This window comes from Papio anubis, chromosome 19, assembly GCF_008728515.1.
Source record: "Papio anubis isolate 15944 chromosome 19, Panubis1.0, whole genome shotgun sequence".
NCBI classification, from domain to species: domain Eukaryota; kingdom Metazoa; phylum Chordata; class Mammalia; order Primates; family Cercopithecidae; genus Papio; species Papio anubis.
Window position 1 is genome coordinate 39,225,790 of NC_044994.1, and position 14,496 is coordinate 39,240,285.

The window sequence follows — 14,496 nt, forward strand, 5'->3', positions numbered from 1 at the left end:
GAGACAGGAGAATCGCTTGAACAGGGAGGTGGAAACTGCAGTGAGCTGAGATCATGCCACTGCACTCCAGCCTGGGTGACAGAGCAAGACTTTGTCTCAAAAAAGAAGGAAGGAAGGGAGTGAGGGAGGGGAAATAAAGAAAGAAAGAAAGATGAAAAGAAAGAAAATATTTTGAATATATTGGGGTAAATACAATATATTACTAACATTAATATTTCTTGTTTATTTTTAATTATTTAATGTGGCTATGAAGATATTGTAAATGACATGTGAGGCTTGCATTATATTTCTATTGCTCAGCACTGCACTTGATGCTTCTAGGAAATGTAGGATATATTAATATTCCCATTTCAGATTTCAGAATATTAAAACAAAGTAACTTTTAAAATTACTCAGTGAGAAACATCCCCTCCTTGACCAAACTCCAACCTAGATCCTCTGAGCCTCTTCTTTTTTTTTTTTTTTTTTTTTTTGAGAAACAGGGTCTTGCTGTGTTGCCCAGGCTGGAGTGCAGTGGCACCATCATAGCTCAATGCAGCCTTCAACTCCTGACTCAAGCAGCCCTCCTGCCTCAGGCTCCTACTTAGCTGTATATGGTGGTTAAGACTGAGTGTCAACTTGGTCGGATTGAAGGATGCAAAGTACTGATCCTGGGTGTGTCTGTGAGGGTGTTGCCAAAGCAGATTAATATTTGAGTCAGTGGGCTGGGAAAGGCAGCTCCACCCTTAATCCAAGTGGGCACCATCTAATCAGCTGCTGGAGTGGCCAGAATATAAAGTAGGCAAAAAACCATGAAAAGGGTAGACTGGCTCAGCCTCCCAGCCTACATCTTTCTCCCATGCTGGATGCTTCCTACCCTTGAACATTGAACTTCAAGTTCTTCAGCTTTGGGACTCAGATTGGCTTCCTTGCTCCTCAGCTTGTAGATGGCCTTTTGTGGGACCTTGTGATCATGTGAGTTAATACTACCCAATAAACTCCCCCTGTGTATATATATCCCCTATTAGTTCTGTTCCTCTAGAGAACCCTGACTAATACACTGTATTACAGGAATGTGTCATACCGCCAGGCTGAGCCCTCTTCTTGACCACACCTCAGTACTGGCCTCTTAAAAACTACAGATTCTCAGCCTGGGCAACATGGCAGATCCTGTCTCTACCAAAAATACCAAAAAAAAAAAAAAAATGCCTGGGCTTAGTGATGTACACCTGTGGTCCCAGTTACTAGGGAGGCTGAGGTGGGAGGATCACTTGCACCCAGATGATGGAGGTTGCAGTGAGCTGAGATTGAGCCACTGCACTCCAGCTTGGGTGACAAAACGAGACCCTGTCTAAAAAACAAAACTAAACAAAACAAAAAACACTACAGATTCTCAACACAAATGATATGCATATTGTGTATCTCCTTTACCCCAACACTAAAACACTTGAATACTAACAGAGTTTCTTTTTTTAATTGTATTTATTTATTTATTTTGAGACGAAGTCTTGCTCTGCTGCCCAGGCTGTAGTGCAGTGGCAGTGGCTCCATCTCAGCTCACTACAATCTCCACCTCCTGGGTTCAAGCGATTCTTCGGCCTCAGCCTCCCAAGTAGCTGGGACTACAGGTGCATGCCACCACGCCCAGCTAATTTTTTGTATTTTTAGTAGAGACAGGGTTTCACCGTGTTAGCCAGGATGGTCTGGATCTCCTGACTTCGTGATCTGTCCACCTCAGCCTCCCATAGTGCTGGGATTACAGGCATGAGCTGCCACCAGGCCCCTGCTGGGATTACAGGCATTAGCCAGTGTGTTCCGCTGAATACTGACATAGTTTCTAACAGCTCACTGTTGCATTCAGTTGCTACTGTTGCTACTTGACTGAAAAAGCTTCAGGCTGCCAAAAAATTTACTGTTTGTTTTAGCCAACATCTTACAATGGGCCCCAACCTTCCTTTCTTAGAGCATTTACTCAGGAGGGCTTACAATTGTGAATCCTTCTCCTGTCCCTTTGAGATGTACATGTTTCTCCTACAACTCAGGAGCATCTTTCTCGAGGACCTGAAAGCCATTCCTTTAAAACGTAATCAATCATCAGGAAGGTTAAGAACCTCTGTCTCCCAGTCTCTACGGGAAGGCAGTCAACAGACACAGCTGGCCTAACTGCACCCACCAATCCTTTGTTGTTTATAGGATATCAACTCACACAAGGTCCCGCAATAGGCCGTCTGCAAGCTGAGGAGCAAGGAAACCAGTCCAAGTCCCAAAGTTGAAGAACTTGGAGTCCAGTGTTCAATGGTAGGAAGCATCCAGCATGGGAGGAATATGTCGCCTGGGAGGCTAAGCCAGCTTTTCATTTTTTTCCCCTGCTTTATATCCTGGAAGTTTAACTTCCCTGAGACACCACTCATCCTCCTCCCTACTCCTTCATTCTCCCTTTGAAACGCTCTGTCAGCCAAGCTCACACATGTAATCCCAGCACTTTGGGAGGCCCAGGTGAGAGGATTGCTTGAGCCCAGGAGTGGTGGCACATGCTTGTGGTACCAAGCTACTCAGCCCTGCCACCTGTGAACAAATTGAAGCTGAGGTCAGTTCATGCTAGAACCTCTTTCCTATTGCAATAGTATATTACTAATTAAAATATGTCCTTACCAGTTTAAGTAGTATCTGGCTTTATCTTTGACAGCATTAATAAAAGGCTGAGTTAGAACACGTTGAATTTTAGATGTTATTTCAGAGCAAGTATGCAAAGTAATCACTTCCTGAACTTCACGGAATACCCTAAAAGGGAAAAGCACCACATTAAGTCCCAGAAAGGACTTTGGAAGGCCCTAAGTTGCTACTGCTGGAAAAGACACTGGCCAAAAGAAAAGAATACTTAAACTCCCAAGAAAATATTAAGCCTAAATAGGACAACTAGTTTGTGCCTACAGGGAAGAAAAGTTGCATTATTTCCCACAGATGTGCACAAACACTATCTCCAAAATCTAGCCCTAACTGCAAGTAAGGTAGAGAAAGACAAATAAAGATAGGGTTGGGAGCAAGATGGTCGAATAGGAACAGCTCCAGCCTCCAGCTCCCAGTGTGAGTGACACAGAAGACGGGTGGATTTCTGCATTTTCAACTGAGGTACTGGGTTCATCTCACTGGGGAGTGCCTGACAATTGGTGCTGGTCAGCTGGTGCAGCCCGACCAGCAAGAGCTGAAGCAGGGCAAGGCATCCCCTCACCTGGGAAGTGCAAGGGGGAAGGGAATCCCTTTTCCTAGCCAAGGGAAACGGAGACACACAACACCTGGAAAATCGGGTAACTCCCACCCTAATACTGCACTTTACCAAGGGTCTTAGCAAACGGCACACCAGGAGATAATATCCCACACCTGGCCTGGAGGGTCCCACCCCCACGGAGCCTCCCTCATTGCTAGCACAGCAGACTGAGATCTAACTGCAAGGTGGCAGCGAGGCTAGGGGAGGGGCACCTGCCATTGCTGAGGCTTAAGTAGGTAAATAAAGCCGCAGGGAACCTCAAACTGGGTGGAACCCACCACAGCTCAAGGAGGCCGGCCTGTCTCTGTAGACTCCACCTCTGGGGACAGGGCATAGTTAATAAAAAGCAGCAGAAACCTCTGCAGATGTTAATGACTCTGTCTGACAGCTTTGAAGAGAGCAATGGATCTCCCAGCATGGAGGTTGAGATCTGATAACGGACAGACTGCCTGCTCAAGTGGGTCCCTGACCCCTGAGTAGCCTAACTGGGAGACATTCCCCACTAGGTGCAAACCGACACCTCACACCTCACACGGAGGGGTACACCCCTGAGACGAAGCTTCCAGAGCAAGAATCACACAGCAGCACTCGCTGTTCATCAATATTCTATCTTCTGCAGCCTCTGCTGCTGATACCCAGGCAAACAGGGTCTGGAGTGGACCTCAAGCAATCTCCAACAGACCCACAGCTGAGGGTCCTGACTGTTAGAAGGAAAATTAACAAACAGAAAGGAAACAGACACCAAAACCCCATTGGTATGTCACCAGCATCAAAGACCAAAGGCAGATAAAACCACAAAGATGGGGAAAAAGCAGGGCAGAAAAGCTGGAAATTCAAAAAATAAGAGCACATCTCCCCCTCCAAATGAACGCAGCTCATTGCCAGCAATGGATCAAAGCTGGACGGAGAATGACTTTGACAAGTTGAGAGGAGAAGGCTTCAGTCGATCAAACTTCTCAGAGCTAAAGGAGGAATACGTACCCAGCGCAAAGAAACTAAAAATCTTGAAAAAAGAATGGAAAATGGATAACTAGAATAATCAATGCAGAGAAGGCCATAAACAAACTGACAGAGATAAAAACTGTGACACGAGAGATACATCACAAATGCACAAGCTTCAGTAACCGACTCAATCAACTGGAAGAAAGAGTATCAATGATTGAAGATCAAATGAATGAAATGACACAAGAAGAGAAGTCTAGAGAAATAAAAGGAAAAATAAATGAACAAAGCCTCCAAGAAATATGGGATTATGTGAAAAGACCAAATCTACGTCTGATTGGTGTGCCTGAAAGTGAGGGGGAAAATGGAACCAAGTTGGAAAACACTCTTCAGGATATCATCCAGGAGAACTTCCCTAACTTAGTAAGACAGGGCAACATTCAAATTCAGGAAACATAAAGAACACCACAAAGATACTCCTCAAGAAGAACAACTCCAAGACACATAATTGTCAGATTCACCAAAGTTGAAATGAAGGAAAAAATGTTAAGGGCAGCCAGAGAGAAAGGTCGGGTTGGCCGGGCGCGGTGGCTCAAGCCTGTAATCCCAGCACTTTGGGAGGCCGAGATGGGTGGATCACGAGGTCAGGAGATCAAGACCATCCTGGCTAACACGGTGAAACCCCGTCTCTACTAAAAAATACAAAAAACTAGCCGGGCGAGGTGGCGGGCGCCTGTAGTCCCAGCTACTCGGGAGGCTGAGGCAGGAGAATGGCGTGAACCCGGGAGGCGGAGCTTGCAGTGAGCCGAGATCTGGCCACTGCACTCCAGCCTGGGTGACAGAGCAAGACTCTGTCTCAAAAAATAAAAAAATAAAAAAAAAAAAAAGGTCGGGTTACCCACAAAGGGAAGCCCATCAGACTAACAGCAGATCTCTCGGCAGAAACTCTATAAGCCAGAAGAGAGTGGGGGCCAATATTCAACATTCTTAAAGAAAAGAACTTTCAACCCACAGGTTCATATCAAGCCAAACTAAGTTTCATAAATGAAGGAGAAATAAAATCCTTTACAGCAAGCAAATGCTGAGAGATTTTGTCACCACCAGGCCTGCCCTACAAGAGACCCTGAAGGAAACACTAAATATGGAAAGGAACAACCGGTACCAGCCATTGCAAAAACATGACAAAATGTAAAGACCATCAATAGTAGGAAGAAACTGCATCAAGTACCAGCAAAATAACCAGCTAATATCACAATGACAGGATCAAGTTCACACATAACAATAGTAACCTTAAATGTAAATGGACTAAATGCTCCAATTAAAAGACACAGATTGGCAAATTGGATAAAGAGTCAAGACCCATCAGTGTGCTGTATTCAGGAGACCCATTTCACATGCAGAGACACACATAGGCTCAAAATAAAGGGATGGAGGAAGATCTACCAAGTAAATGGAGAACAAAAAACAGCAGGGGTTGCAATCCTAGTCTCTGATAAAACAGACTTTAAACCATCAAAGATCAAAAGAGACAAAGAAGGCCATTACATAATGGTAAAGGGATCAATTAAACAGGAAGAGTTAACTATCCTAAATGTATATGCGCCCAATACAGGAGTACCCAGATTCATAGAGCAAGTCCTTAGAGACTTACAAAGAGACTTAGACTCCCATACAATAATAATGGGAGACTTCAACACCCCACTGTCAACATTAGACAGATCAATGATACAGAAAGTTACCAAGGATATCCAGGAATTGAACTCAACTCTGCACCAAGCGGACCTAATAGACATCTACAGAACTCTCCACCCCAAATCAACAGAATATACATTCTTCTCAGCACCACATTGCACTTATTCCAAAATTGACCACATAGTTGGAAGTAAAGCACTCCTCAGCAAATGTACAAGAACAGAAATTATAACAAACTGTCTCTCAGACCACAGTGCAATCAAACTAGAACTCAGGACTAAGAAACTCACTCAAAACCACTCAACTACACGGAAACTGAACAACCTCATCCTGAATGACTACTGAGTACAAAACGAAATGAAGGCAGAAACAAAGAAATTCTCTGAAACCAATGAGAACAAAGATATAACATTCCAGAATCTCTGGGACACATTTAAAGCAGTGTGTAGAGGGAAATTTATAGCACTAAATGCCCACAAGAGAAAGCTGGAAAGATCTAAAATTGACACCCTAACATCACAATTAAAAGAACTAGAGAAGCAAGAGCAAACACATTCAAAAGCTAGCAGAAGGCAAGAAATAACTAAGATCAGAGCAGAACTGAAGGAGATAGAGACACAAAAAACCCTCCAAAAAATCAATGAATCCAGGAGCTGTTTTTTTGAAAAGATCAACAAAATTGATAGACTGCTAGCAAGACTAATAAAGAAGAAAAGAGAGAAGAATCAAATTGATGCAATAAAAAGGGATAAAGGGGATATCACCACCGACCTCACAGAAATACAAACTACCATCAGAGAATACTATAAACACCTCCACGCAAATAAACTAAAAAACCTAGAAGAAATGGATAATTTCCTGGACACTTACACTCTCCCAAGACTAAACCAGGAAGAAGTTGAATCCCTGAATAGACCAATAGCAGACTCTGAAATTGAGGCAATAATTAATAGCCTACCAACCAAAAAAAGTCCAGGACCAGATGGATTCACAGCCAAATTCTACCAGAGGTACAAGGAGGAGCTGGTACCATTCCTTCTGAAACTATTCCAAGCAATAGAAAAAGAGGGAATCCTCCCTAACTCATTTTTTGAGGCCGACATCATCCTGATACCCAAGCCTGGCAGAGACACAACAAAAAAAGAGAATTTTAGACCAATATCCCTGATGAACATTGATGCAAAAATCCTCAATAAAATACTGGCAAACCGAATCCAGCGGCACATCAAAAAGCTTATCCACCATGATCAAGTGGGCTTCATTCCTGGGATGCAAGGCTGGTTCAACATATGCAAATCAATAAACGTAATCCAACATACAAACAGAACCAAAGACAAAAACCGCATGATTATCTCAATAGATGCAGAAAAGGCCTTTGACAAAATTCAACAGCCCTTCATGCTAAAAACTCTCAATAATTTCGGTATTGATGGAACATATCTCAAAATAATAAGAGCTATTTATGACAAACCTACAGCCAGTATCATACTGAATGGGCAAAAACTGGAAAAATTCCCTTTGAAAACTGGCACAAGACAGGGATGCCCTCTCTCACCACTCCTATTCAACATAGTGTTGGAAGTTCTGGCTAGGGCAATCAGGCAAGAGAAAGAAATAAAGGGTATTCAGTTAGGAAAACAAGAAGTCAAATTGTCCCTGTTTGCAGATGACATGATTGTATATTTAGAAAACCCCATCATCTCAGCCCCAAATCTCCTTAATCTGATAAGCAACTTCAGCAAAGTCTCAGGATACAAAATTAATGTGCAAAAATCACAAGCATTCTTATACACCAGTAACAGACAAACAGAGAGCCAAATCATGAATGAACTCCCATTCACAATTGCTTCAAAGAGAATAAAATACCTAGGAATCCAACTTACAAGGAATCTAAAGGACCTCTTCAAGGAGAACTACAAACCACTGCTCAGTGAAATAAAAGAGGACACAAACAAATGGAAGAACATACCATGCTCATGGATAGGAAGAATCAATATCATGAAAATGGCCATACTGCCCAAGGTTATTTATAGATTCAATGCCATCCCCATCAAGCTACCGATAAGTTTCTTCACAGAATTGGAAAAAACTGCTTTAAAGTTCATATGGAACCAAAAAAGAGCCCGCATTGCCAAGACAATCCTAAGTCAAAAGAACAAAGCTGGAGGCATCACGCTACCTGACTTCAAATTATACTACAAGGCTACAGTAACCAAAACAGCATGGTACTCGTACTAAAACAGAGATATAGACCAATGGAACAGAACAGAGTCCTCAGAAATAATACCACACATCTACAGCCATCTGATCTTTGACAAACCTGAGAAAAACAAGAAATGGGGAAAGGATTCCCTATTTAATAAATGGTGCTGGGAAAATTGGCTAGCCATAAGTAGAAAGCTGAAACTGGATCTTTTCCTTACTCCTTATATGAAAATTAATTCAAGGTGGATTAGAGACTTAAATGTTAAACCTAATACCATCAAAACCCTAGAAGAAAACCTAGGTAATACCATTCAGGACATAGGCATGGGCAAGGACTTCATGTCTAAAACCCCAAAAGCAACAGCAACAAAAGCCAAAATTGACAAATGGGATGTAATTAAACTAAAAAGCTTCTGCACAGCAAAAGAAACTACCATCAGAGTGAACAGGCAACCTACGGAATTGGAGAAAATTTTTGCAATCTGCTTATCTGACAAAGGGCTAATATCCAGAACCTACAAAGAACTCAAACAAATTTACAAGAAAAAAACAAACAACCCCATCAAAAAGTGGGCAAAGGATATGAACAGACATTTCTCAAAAGAAGACATTCATACAGCCAACAGACACATGAAAAAATGCTCGTCATCACTGGCCATCAGAGAAATGCAAATCAAAACCACAATGAGATACCATCTCACACCAGTTAGAATGGCAATCATTAAAAAGTCAGGAAACAACATGTGCTGGAGAGGATGTGGAGAAATAGGAACACTTTTACACTGTTGGTGGGATTGTAAACTAGTTCAACTATTGTGGAAAACAGTATGGCGATTCCTCAAGGATCTAGAACTAGAAACACCATTTGACCCAGCCATCCCATTACTGGGTATATACCCAAAGGATTATAAATCATGTTGCTATAAAGATACATGTGCACGTATGTTTATTGTGGCACTATTCACAATTCAAAGACTTGGAATCAACCCAAATGTCCATCAGTGACAGACTGGATTGAGAAAATGTGGCACATATACACCATGGAATACTATGCAGCCATAAAAAAGGATGAGTTTTTGTGCTTTGTAGGGACATGGATGCAGCTGGAAACCATCATTCACAGCAAACTATCACAAGAACAGAAAACCAAACACCGCATGTTCTCACTCATAGGTGGGAATTGAACAAGGAGATCACTTGGACTCGGGAAGGGGAACATCACACACTGGGGCCTATTATCGGGAGGGGGGAAGGGGGAGGAATGGCATTGGGAGTTATACCTGATGTAAATGATGAGTTGATGGGTGCTGACGAGTTGAAGGGTGCAGCACACCAACATGGCACAAGTATACATATATAACAAACCTGCACGTTGTGCACATGTACCCTAGAACTTAAAGTACAATTTTAATAATAATAATAATAATAATCATAATCATAATAGTAAATGAAAGAAAGACATATAAAGATAAAATAAAGGGAATAAAGGAAACAACAGGATACCAAAAAATCCTCCTGTTCTTCAAGGCCTATAAAACTCTAGACACTGGTGATGGTAAATATCTTACCCTGTTCAAGCTACTATAACAAAATGCCATAGACTGGGTGGCTTATGAACAACGCAAATTCATTGCTTACAGTTGTGGATGCTGGCAGCCTGAGATCAGAGTGCCAGAATGATGAGATTCTGGTGAGGGATGCTAATTGCTACTTCTTGTATTCTTATCTGGTGGAGAAAAAGGAAGCAAACTCTCTCAGGACTCTTATAAAGACACTAATCCCATACATGAGGGCTCTACTCTCATGACCTAATCTAATCCTAATTGACTCCTAAAGACCCCACCTCATAATACACATTAGTAGGAAGGGTTTCAACATATGAATTTTGGGAAAACACAAGCATTCTCTCTATAATGGTGAAGAAACGTTATTTCTGAGAGTAGAAAATGGCTATTTTATGATTTCTACAATGGACTGTGATATGGTTTGGCTGCGTCCCCACCAAAATCTCAACTTGAATTGTATCTTCCAGAATTCCCACACGTTTGAGGGACCCAGGGGAAGGTAATTGAATCATGGGGTCTGGTCTTTCCCGTGCTATTCTCGTAATAGTGAATAAGTCTCACGAGATCTGATGGGCTTATCAGGGGTTTCCACTTTTGCTTCTTCCTCATTTTTCTCTTGCTGCCACCATGTAAGACGTGACTTTGCCTCCTGCCATGATTCTGAGGCCTCCAGAGCCATGTGAAATTGTGAGTCCATTAAATCTCTTTTTCTTCCCAGTTTTGGGTATGTCTTTATCAGCAACATGAAAACGGACTAATACAGTAAATTGGTACCATAGACTGGGGCGTTGCTGAAAATATACCCAAAAATGTGGAAGCGACTTTGGAACTGGGTAGTAGGCAGAAGTTGGAACAGTTTGGAAGGCTCAGAAGAAGACAGGAAAAGTTTGGAACCTCCTAGAGACTTGTTGAATGGCTTTGACAAAAATGCTGATAATGATATGGACAGTGAAATCCAGGCTGAGGTGGTCTCAGATAAAGATGAGGAACTTGTTGGGAACTGGAGCAAAGGTGACTCTTGTTGTTTTAGCAAAGAGACTGGCAGCATTTTGCCCCTGCCCTAGAGATTTGTGGAACTTTGAACTTGGGAGAGATGATTTAGAGTATGTGGCAGAAGAAATTTCTAAGCAGCAAAGCATTCAAAAGATGACTTGGGTGCTATTAAAAGTACTCCATTTTAAAAGGGAAACAGAGCATAAAAGTTCAGAAAATTTGCAGTCTGACGATGCAGTAGAAAAGAAAAACACATTTTCTAAGCAGAAATTCAAGCCGGCTGCAGAAATTTGTATAAGTAGCAAGGGGCCTAATGTTAATCCCCAAGACCATGAAGAAAATGTGTCCAGGCCATGTCAGAGACCTTCTTGGCAGCCCCTTCCATCACAGGCATAGAGGCCTAAGAGGAAAAAGTGGTTTTGTGGGCAGGACCCAGGATCCCTTTGCTGTGTACAGCCTAGGGACTTGGTGCCCTATGTCCCAGCTGCTCCAGCCGTGTCTGAAAGTAGCCAATGTAGAACTCAGGGTGTGGCTTCAGAGGGGGAAAGCCCCAAGCCTTGGCATCTTCCACATGGCATTGAGTCTGCAAGGGCACAGAAATCAAGAATTGAGGTTTGGGAACCTCCACCTAGATTTCAGATGTATGTAAATGCCTGGATGACCAGACAAAAGTTTGCTGCAGAGGTGGGGCCCTCATGAAGAACCTCTGCTAGGGAAGTGCAGAACATTAATGTGGTGTTGGAGCCCTCACACAGAGTCCCTAGTGGGGCTGTGAGAAGAGGGCCACCGTCCTCCAGACCCCAGAATGGTAGGTCCACTGACAGCTTGCATCATGCACCTGGAAAAGCTGCAGACACTCAATGACAGCCTGTGAAAGCAGCCAAGAAGGAGGCTGTACCCTAAAAAGCCACAGGGATGAAGTTACCCAAGACCATGGGAACCCACCTCTTGTATCAGTGTGACCTGGATGTGAGACCTAGAGTCAAAGGAGATCATTTTGGAGCTTTAAAATTTGATTGCCCCGCTGGATTTCAGAGTTGCATGGGGCCTGTAACCCCTTTGTTTTGGCCAACTTTTCCCATTTGGAACAACTGTATTCACCCAATACCTGTACCCCCATTGTATCTAGGAGTAACTAGCTTTCTTTTGATTTTGCAGCCTCATAGGTGGAAGGGACTTACCTTGTCTCAGATGAGACTTTGGACTGTGGACTTCTGGGTTAATGCTGAAATGAGTTAAGACTTTGGGGGATTGTTGGGAAGGCATGATTGGTTTTGAAATGTGAGGATATGAGATTTGGAGGGGCTAGGGGCAGAATGATATGGTTTGGCTATGTTCCCACTCAAATCTCAACTTGAATTGTATCTCCCAGAATTCCCATGTGTTGTGAGAGGGACCCAGCGGGAGGTAATTGAATCACAGGGGCCGGTCTTTCCCATGCTATTCTCATGATGGTTTATAAGTCTCACAATATCTGATGGGCTTATCAGAGGTTTCCACTTTTGCTTCTTCCTTATTTTTCTCTTGCCACCACTACGTAAGAAGTGCCTTTTGCCTTCTGCCATGATTCTGAGGCCTCCTCAGCCATGTAGAACTGTAAGTCCAATTAAACCTCTTTTTCTTCCCAGTTTTGGGTACATCTTTATCAGCAGCATGAAAAGGGACTAATACAGGCTGGGCATGGAGAAGGGGCACCTGTGGAAACATGTTCAGGCGCTTTGGTTGCTTAGTGAATCACATTTTTTACTGGATTGCTTACTAAAGGAAGAGAGGTACAAGGGAATGACTGGAGATAATGGCATGGATGGAGTGGAGGTCTGGGTAGATCCTCTCATAGCTAGCCCTTTGTTCTGCCACTAGGTTGCAAGTCACACAATCCAATTCTTTTATGATCAAAGAATCAGGTTAACTTCTCTGGACCTCTGTTACTTTATCTATAAAATTAGGTGATTATCATCTCTGAGACCCCCTGAGCTCCAAAAATCTCTAGATTCAGTAAAAGCAGCTTAAAATACAACATAGTATACGGGTACTAGTATCATGTTATTTATTATTTTCCAAAATTCCAGGCTTGTAGCCTATGCTGGTAATAGCAGATTATATCCTTAAAAATAATTGTTTCTCTGATGTCCTTACTTCTAAAGAAATTCGAAAGCTTGTCAATTTTACTATATATTTATAAAATAGTTGTCACGGTTAAAAATAAAGTCTGTTCCCGACAAAAAACAGAATAAAAATGCATATTGTGCATCTTAGCATCTTAAAAAAGTTCCTGGTTGTTGTCTATTTAAAATTAGAACTTGTTGCTTGGTGCTGAGTTTCTGATGTCTGTTTGATATGGTGTCATGTGCTCACATTAGTTGCCTCATCAGACACTACTATTGGAGATGAAACTTTACTTTTCCAGTTTCAGGTGGAGATGTCTCCTTTTCTTCCTCAAGCTGTTTTTTGTTTTGTTTTCTCCTTGGACCCACAGATAGCACACTTTGGCATGTTGAACCATCTTGCTACAGACTTTCTTAGTCAAGGAAGAGCAATAGTTAAGATTATGTCTAGGATAGTCTGCATTTGGTTCCTGATTAGAAGTGGGGAGCGGGGTAGATGTAGGATTCAAATTTGACCTTTTAAAGTTAAAATATGCCAGGACTTAGTCCTTGTACACGTGAAAGATTGCACTGTTGAACTCAAAATTTTCACCCTTCCCTATATCAATGCCTTCACCTTATAATTTTGCTGATGCTTGACTTGGCGTTCAGCTATATATGGTCAACTGAACAAAGAGGAAGTGATGCTATACCAGCTCTGAGCCAAGACTCTAAAGGCCTTATATGTTTCTACTTTTACTTGTAACTCTGGCACTGCCATGAATAAAACATACCTGGACTAGTCCACTGGTTCTGTTGATGGTTGCTGTGATACCGCATGTAAGGAAATAGCTGTGCTGTAGTCTGGAGTAGGCTGAAACGGCCTTCTGGTGCAGCATGACTCAGCAGGTTTGGAGCACAGGCGTACAACCTCACACATTATGAAACCACACTCTGTGAGACGCATTAGATAACCACTCACGTGAGTTTGTGCTTGGCTCGGAGCCACTATTATCTGTAAAAGGTATAATTACCCTGCTGGTCCTGTCCATATGGCTTGTGCCCAGAAAAAGAATAAAGCCATGTTGCAGCTACCTACAATTCCTCAAGTATTTTTCCAGCTACTTGCCACCTGTCTACCAATTCCCTTTGGACCTCAGCTTTGGCTCAAACCTGACACCTCAGTTCTTGTCTTCTTCACTTATAATAATTTAAACAAGAGACACACAGCAAAGAAGACACAGCATAGAACAATGTATTGCAAAGGAAAAAGAATATTTTGAAAGTTAAGTGCAGAATAGACAGTATATCCTGAGAGAGAGAGTTCAGGGCAGGCTGCTCATAAGGATGAGATAGCAAAGGTTGGCACTAGAGAATTCGCTTTCTGGGAGTCTTCCATGATTATTCATAAGGATGTGGGAAGAGGTGTTACTAGTAAGCATGATGAGTGGTCCTCTGGGTGCCCATGTACAGTAGCCATACATGCTTATTCATACATTGCGTGTCTCATTAGCATTTTAAATCTCCACCCAGGAATGTGCTTTATAGTATTATAATGAGCAGAGGGTCAGTCTGAAGACAGGTAAAAATCAAAATGCATATGCTCTTTACAGGGGAAATTCCATTCTGGAGATAGCTTTGTTTGAACGAGCTGGACTACAATGCAAATGCTGGGGCCTATGTTGACTGTAAGGTCATCATGGTGGCTGTGTTCTGAGGACATGGTCACTTCCTTGACTACCTGTCCTGCCTCAGCTCCAGGGGAAGCATG